This window comes from Nicotiana tabacum, chromosome 8, assembly GCF_000715075.1.
Source record: "Nicotiana tabacum cultivar K326 chromosome 8, ASM71507v2, whole genome shotgun sequence".
NCBI classification, from domain to species: Eukaryota; Viridiplantae; Streptophyta; class Magnoliopsida; order Solanales; family Solanaceae; genus Nicotiana; species Nicotiana tabacum.
This window is the reverse complement of record NC_134087.1, coordinates 103,280,938-103,289,183: the sequence shown is the minus strand read 5'-3', so window position 1 is coordinate 103,289,183 and position 8,246 is coordinate 103,280,938. Positions and strand designations below refer to the sequence as shown.

Genomic DNA, 8,246 nt, shown 5'->3' with positions numbered 1-8,246 from the left:
TGATGAGAAAAAAGAAATAAAAGAATTAAACTTCCCCCTTTTTCGAATTTTCTAGACTCAATATTCTATAACTTATTCTAAACTCAAGCTCAACAAACACTCTATGGGAAATTATTAAGGAAAAAACCCTACAAGAGAAAAATATTTTTTTATTCTTTTTTTTCAGGAAGGAAATCTAAACAATAAACCAAAAAAAATATTTTGAATTTTCATTTGATATCCTTGAAGAAAGATTTCAAAATGAGAAATGAAAAAGATAAAACAAAAACTGTTTTTGGATTTCAATTTTTTAATTACCTAAAGGAGAAATTTTTAAAGATAAACAGAAGATAAGGTATGTGATTTCTTCTATGTAAAATAAAAAGAATTTTTTTTTCATTCATTTTTCATTAATTTCCCAAATATTTACCTCAAAAGAAAATCCTTTTGGATTTTTGGAATTAATATCGTAAAGAAAACTTTTAAAGAGGTACTAAAAGGAAATTCTCTCTTTTTTTTGAATTTTTAGTCTTAATATACTAAAGAAAACATAAAAGTAATTTTTATTTGGATATTAATTGCCTAAAGGAAAAACCAACTCAAAGGAATTTTTTTTTCATTTCTAGAATTAGTATTCTAAAGAAACTTATAACAGGAATGTGAAAACACAAAATTTCTTCTTGGTTCTTTGATTTATAACAGACTTTTTTCAATACGAAAATAGTAAATATAATAACAAAAGGCTCGACATTACTGTACAAAACTAGAAGGTAAAAGAAAACATAAAAAGAAAAACAGACTCAAAACACAAAAAGAAAAATCCCCTTAAGCAACTCCTGAATGATCCTGACTGAATGGTCTCCGGGTGTTTGTCATGCTCAAACTCCGGTAGGTAGATCCACACCTGTAAAAGAAAACTTTAAACCGACGCTATGTGAGACACTAACACTCGCTACTGGACACATGCAAGACATGATTGAGGCTATTTTTGCAAAATGACTTATTTAGCCAAAAGGTGGCTAGAAGTGCAAAATTTGGCTAAGACACTGCAAAGCCAAGAACCTAAGATTTACTAGGAAGACCGGACCCTATGTGGGTTGCCTACGTATCACGCCCCGAAAGACGAGAATCAGGTATGCGTAGTTTGGACAGACTGGATACGGGCGAGAATAAAAAAAACAACTAATTTATAGAAAACACATTTTTTGTCTTTTTTTCGAAAAATGATGAAACATGTAAAATCTTTTGGATTTTCTTTTCTCTTTTTTTTTTGATTTTTTGATTTTTCGGAAAATGATAAAAAAGTGCAAAATCTTTTTTTTTTTTTCAAGCTCTTTTTTTTCCTTAACAAAAATGTGACAGAAAACATAATTAAGCCCTACTCGCTTTATCTTCACACTTCAACCTCTTTTTTTTTTCCTTTTTTTTCATTTGCCCTCAACTATCATTGGTCCGCCAAATAACCTTTTTACCCTTGAAGAAATACAACATGTAGCACATATGATGCATCAAGATGGTCTATTATTGTGGGGTACACCTGTCCTAGACGGACCCAACCCCTGTGTTGAGTCCCCTAAGTCAAGTGCACATGATGCAAACAAACGTTTCTACTAGGGATCCGGCATGAGGCTGAGTTATTCTAGGTTTAAAAACCTGGGTTTATTTGTTCTAGACCTGGCTTACCCGAGCGGACAGCTCGAGCCGAGGGGGCAGCGTACCGGGAATACAGAAGTTTCATCGGCTTTGGAACTTGTCCGAACCTCGTTCTATAATTGGGATATGACTCTAACAGAAAAAAAGTCACACGAAGTGCACGCTTCCCAGATGATTTAGAAAACTCAGAGATCGGGAGGGTTTCGAAACAATTTATATACAGTTTACCAATATCAAAGCGGTAAAAACATCATTTATCACATTAGGCTCTAAACATATAAAAAATCAGATAATAAATAAAGCCAAATATAACAATTATCCTAAGCTCAAATTCTTGACCCCTGAACCGAAGATTCTGGGTTACTTTCCCCAGCATAGTCGTCAGAGCTGTCACACCTCCTTTTGGATTTTTGGAATTAATATCGTAAAGAAAACTTTTAAAGAGGTACTAAAAGGAAATTCTCTCTTTTTTTTGAATTTTTAGTCTTAATATACTAAAGAAAACATAAAAGTAATTTTTATTTGGATATTAATTGCCTAAAGGAAAAACCAACTCAAAGGAATTTTTTTTTCATTTCTAGAATTAGTATTCTAAAGAAACTTATAACAGGAATGTGAAAACACAAAATTTCTTCTTGGTTCTTTGATTTATAACAGACTTTTTTCAATACGAAAATAGTAAATATAATAACAAAAGGCTCGACATTACTGTACAAAACTAGAAGGTAAAAGAAAACATAAAAAGAAAAACAGACTCAAAACACAAAAAGAAAAATCCCCTTAAGCAACTCCTGAATGATCCTGACTGAATGGTCTCCGGGTGTTTGTCATGCTCAAACTCCGGTAAGGTAGATCCACACCTGTAAAAGAAAACTTTAAACCGACGCTATGTGAGACACTAACACTCGCTACTGGACACATGCAAGACATGATTGAGGCTATTTTTGCAAAATGACTTATTTAGCCAAAAGGTGGCTAGAAGTGCAAAATTTGGCTAAGACACTGCAAAGCCAAGAACCTAAGATTTACTAGGAAGACCGGACCCTATGTGGGTTGCCTACGTATCATGCCCCGAAAGACAAGAATCGGGTATGCGTAGTTTGGACAGACTGGATACGGGCGAGAATAAAAAAAACAACTAATTTATAGAAAACACATTTTTTGTCTTTTTTTCGAAAAATGATGAAACATGTAAAATCTTTTGGATTTTCTTTTCTCTTTTTTTTTTGATTTTTTGATTTTTCGGAAAATGATAAAAAAGTGCAAAATCTTTTTTTTTTTTTTCAAGCTCTTTTTTTTCCTTAACAAAAATGTGACAGAAAACATAATTAAGCCCTACTCGCTTTATCTTCACACTTCAACCTCTCTTTTTTTTTCCTTTTTTTCATTTGCCCTCAACTATCATTGGTCCGCCAAATAACCTTTTTACCCTTGAAGAAATACAACATGTAGCACATATGATGCATCAAGATGGTCTATTATTGTGGGGTACACCTGTCCTAGACGGACCCAACCCCTGTGTTGAGTCCCCTAAGTCAAGTGCACATGATGCAAACAAACGTTTCTACTAGGGATCCGGCATGAGGCTGAGTTATTCTAGGTTTAAAAACCTGGGTTTATTTGTTCTAGACCTGGCTTACCCGAGCGGACAGCTCGAGCCGAGGGGGCAGCGTACCGGGAATACAGAAGTTTCATCGGCTTTGGAACTTGTCCGAACCTCGTTCTATAATTGGGATATGACTCTAACAGAAAAAAAGTCACACGAAGTGCACGCTTCCCAGATGATTTAGAAAACTCAGAGATCGGGAGGGTTTCGAAACAATTTATATACAGTTTACCAATATCAAAGCGGTAAAAACATCATTTATCACATTAGGCTCTAAACATATAAAAAATCAGATAATAAATAAAGCCAAATATAACAATTATCCTAAGCTCAAATTCTTGACCCCTGAACCGAAGATTCTGGGTTACTTTCCCCAGCATAGTCGTCAGAGCTGTCACACCTCCTTTTTCTCACCCCCAAAAGGGAGTATAAGGGAGTTTTTTCAATTGAAGTGACAATCGAAACGAGATTATTTATTTAAAATTCAAAGTCGCCACTTGGGATGGTTTGTTGTCTGGTGTCCCAAGTCACCGGCTTATTTTAGAATCTCAAATCGAGGAAAATCCGACTTTCCTTTTGAAGTCTGCGAACCAAAAATTCTGAATAAGGAATTCTGTTAACCCGGGGGAAGGTGTTAGGCACCCCCAGATTCCGTGGTTCTAGCACGGTCTCTTAAAGTATTGAAATTGGCCTATTATCTGATTTTAATACATGTTTTAGCCTATGGTATATTTTAACTTATTAAACTGCTTTTAAGTATTTTTAAGGAAGATTCAACGTTATCTAAAACACGTCTTGAACCACGCCACATGAAATGCACCCACGGTCCGCAACACATTTTATTTAACGTTGTTGAGATTTGGATTTGGGTCACATGAATGCACACCCGAGTTTAAGGAAATTAATCTAAATTACGCGCCTAAAGCAACTACGCACTTTTAAGTTTGTGAGGGCCATGGAAAATTCAACTAAATGGCACACCTCGATTTCTAAAGGATTAAAACTAATTAAGTGAGGACCATGCGTTTTGAGATTTTATTTGGCATGGCACGCCTCAAATTATTCTAAAGGGCTTTATTATTCGAAGTTGTTATAATCAGGTCACATGAAGTGCACCCCCAAATTTTGGAATTAGGCATCGTACCTATATCACGGGAACCGTACCCATAATCACGATGGTTCATTAGCGTGCCTATATAAAGATCATATTTCCTAAACCACTTTATTGAAACAGTTTCATCTATAATAATCTCAAATCAATAATAAATCATAACTTATTCAAACTAAGAATCAAACCAACTAATATCTTTCCATTCTATATCAAAACAATATTCCAATCACAAGAAATTAAGCATCTCACGTAAGAAGGAGAAAAACAAAACACTCAAACAAAAACGATGTCCTTTGTGACTAAAACAAAAATTGCAGTAAGTCAATTTACCACTAAATGCGCAGCAGAATCTATATCTTTATAAGATGTAAGAAACTTTACACAATAAATGAAATGAAATAGTTTCTGTTCCAGTTAAAGTATCATATTCAAACTAAGCATAGACAAATCAAATTAAGGGAAAGTTTTAAAACAACACAAAATAACAGAACAATCATATGGCAGTCATAATCATCAAAGAAACAAAGAACACGAAGAAAACCTCAAATAGCCGCAATTTCCGATTCACAAGATCTCGAGCTCAGATTACAGAGCAAATCAAGCATTTGTTTCGCAAGGAACTGAAACCGGAATCGCGAACAGGACAACCTCTTGAGCCGGAACACATTGATAAAACCTCGACAAACCTCGCCTGCCTCAACTCCCAGGCTCCATGGTTGCGTTTTTTGGTAGAAGAAATTGTTTTTCGGAGCTAAAGTGAGGAGTTATTTCGATGAGCTGTTTCCGACAAGGCTTCAGCTGCATTTTTGACTGATTTTTTGGTGAGTTTCAGGGTTAAAGTTTGAGCTATAATTGGGGGTTTACGGCTGCTTAAGGAATTAAAGTTGGTGGAGTTCTTTTATCTCTCAAAATGAGAGAAATTCCATGGAGTTTGGACTGCTCATTCCTTTGTCGAAGTGTTGCCCTCTTTCACTTAGGAAATTTTTGGAATTAGGTTCTTCAGGTCCTTTTGTCATATGCCGCTGATCTCGTTTTTGTTGTTTGATAAATCAAGAAGATTCGAGTTTTTGGTTGGTTTCTTGCTAATCGATGGATTCAATGGGGAGATGAGGAATTCAGATGGGGAATCCCAAAATTTTGCCAAAAGCAGCGGATCTCCCTTTCTTCTGTGTTTTTAGGCGTTTTTTTTGGTCTCATTTATTTTAGGTGTTAGATACTATATGTAAGGGTAGGGATTAGGTTAGGGGCATGGGCCTAGAAATTATGGGCTTGGGAGTTATGGGGTAGGTCCAAAATTAGACCTAAAAATGGGTTGCTCGAGCCCAAGTTTTATACTTTCTCTGCGAACGGGACTAAAATACGACCTTATTTATTAATTAGTCCTACTTAAATAAAATAATTATTAAAATAAGACTGACCATTAAAACAAACTATTTTATTGTATTTTTCAAGGTTAAAAATGACTAACAAAACATTAATGGAACAATTTTTGTAATTTTTATTTTTCTTGTAATAATATAAAGTAAAAGAGTAAAAATTAGTTGAAATAGCTATATTAGGCCTAAATTAAATATTTACGTGCTAAAATATGAAAAATCTTGGGGATGGTCAAAAATCATATGTCTACAATCATGTCACTCATAGGATCTGTAAAGTAATCAAATTAGGAAGGAGGAAAAAGAAGAAAATTTACAACAGAAGTCATACTCTACAACTCCCTTTCCCTAACTAAAAGTATAAAACAAACTCACAATTACTAGAGCAAAATGCCTCTAGTAGAAAGTTGAAAAAGTAGTTCCAAACTGGTTCAAGAACGTTGGTACAAGACTGGTGCACAGGTGGTAGCCAAACATAGTTCAAACACTTGGAGATTAATTGCCGAACTCAAAACAATCCACACTTTACTAAGATATTGTAGTGGTGCAAATTAAGAAATATCTGCTGAAGAATTAAATAGCCTGAACTCAACAACTACCTATTGAAGCATGAAACAGTCTGATGAGTAATAGAATTAGTTAGGGAATTGACTCCTCCATTGTTCTACGTACAAAATGCATGTGACATGAATTATAAGCCCAAATACAACAACAAATTAATAAAAATCGAAGGAGTAAAACTCAAACAATAGTGATGAAGGACAAAGATGAGTAGTACCATGGGAAGGTTGAGCATTTTCAACAGCACTATGCATTCTTGATATTTGTGGTACTCGTTCATATCCACTATTGGCATCGGGGATCTAATAAATATTAACATGTTAGATAACAATACTTATATACGATTATAATTTCATTTAAAATATCTAAAGTTTATGAAATGGAGTTACATGTTCACCTAAGGTGCCATTGCTACTTTGAGGCATAGATGCATTAGGAGCATATTTGTGCATTAATTGTCTCATTTGGAGTAATTCTGATTGCATATTCTCCTGATTTTGTTTCATAATATTCATTTCTTCATTTTGTTTCTCCTTTAACTGGATTATCTGTTGTTGTAACCTTTGTATAACCTCATTAGAAGAATCATCTGCAGTAATATTTCCTAAGGAAGACCTACTAACCCACAGAATAGAAGGAGTTGGACCAAGTCCTAAACCACGAACATACCCACTTTTTTCATTTCCCAACACCTGGGAATACACATCGCCTTCCCAAGCAATGCTACGAGGAGGTTGCTCAGTAGATCTCTCACTATTGCTCATCCTTTCATTTATCATTTCCTGACCATAGAATACACAATAAATCCATTTTGGAATTCATTAATAGTAAAAATACACATTGTTTGACGTAGTCATCAAACCAAAAAAAAAAAGAATAAATCATACGATTGTCTTGACAGAATCATCATCCAGTGGCCTACCATCCTTACGTTTTTTATGAGTTAATAGGAAACTTTCTGCTCGTGTAGGCTCTATCCTGTTTACAGCCTAATACAATAAAAATGATATCATATATGCATAACAAAAAAAGCTTAAAATATTATAGTTTGTAGTTTTTACAGGTTCACCTGCTCATTCATCAAGGTGGCAATACTTTTTGATCCTCCCGTGTGAGGCATCGTTTGCTTGGCCCTATTATTTCTATTTGCTTGCGTACGTCTCTGTCATTGAAATATTAAAAGGACAATTTTCTAAACCTCTTACATCCAGGATATAATTCTTCATTTACCTCCTTCATGAGTCGTTCAAATTTATCCACCTCTGGATGAGATTGATTTCCAGATGGATGAGCAGCATTCTCTTGTACGTTTTTCTCCATGCCACCACTTCCATTAATCTCAGTATCCATAAACTGTGTAACACCTCCAAATGCATCATGTATCATTCCTCGCATATCGTCGCCCCTTAGAGTTGACTGGTTGCAGTTATTTTCTCTAGCATTGTTTGATCCCGTTAGAGACTCCCCATGACAAAACCAAGTATCATATGACTGTATAATACCATTAACCATAAGATGATCATATGTTGTAGCCCGATTTACTTGATGGATAATCACACACTCCGTATAAGGACATGCAATTTTTTCTCCAGGTTGTTTTCCAGAAAATGCATGATTTAAAAAATCCTCTACTCCATTCAAATATTCAGTACTAACTCTATCACAATACATCCATCTTTTATTTCTAAGATTGTCCATGACGTTCAAGAATATTCCTTTCATTTCTGTAATTACTGCAAGAGCTACATATTTGTTAGTAAAAAGGAGAAATTAATCAAAAAGGTAGTTCAAAATAAAATAACCATCCTATTAGTAGGTAATTCCATAGCTCAAAGATATCATTTTAACAATTGAAACTATCAAACATAAATCTATTAAAACTATCATTTTAACAATTAAACTATTAACAGTTAGACTATTTTAACAATTGATTCATAAATCTTTTAAGAATAGAATTATT

At 34.4% G+C, this 8,246-nt stretch overlaps 1 long non-coding RNA gene across 1 annotated transcript; it reads right to left on the bottom strand.

The window, feature by feature from the left end:
* Positions 1–643: 643 nt before the first annotated feature.
* Positions 644–5,536, bottom strand: LOC142162774 (uncharacterized). Its single transcript, XR_012694164.1, has 2 exons — positions 4,891–5,536; positions 644–883 (listed from the first exon to the last, which is right to left on the bottom strand). It is a non-coding gene; the product is annotated as an uncharacterized LOC142162774 (long non-coding RNA).
* Between the last annotated feature and the right edge of the window lie 2,710 nt (positions 5,537–8,246).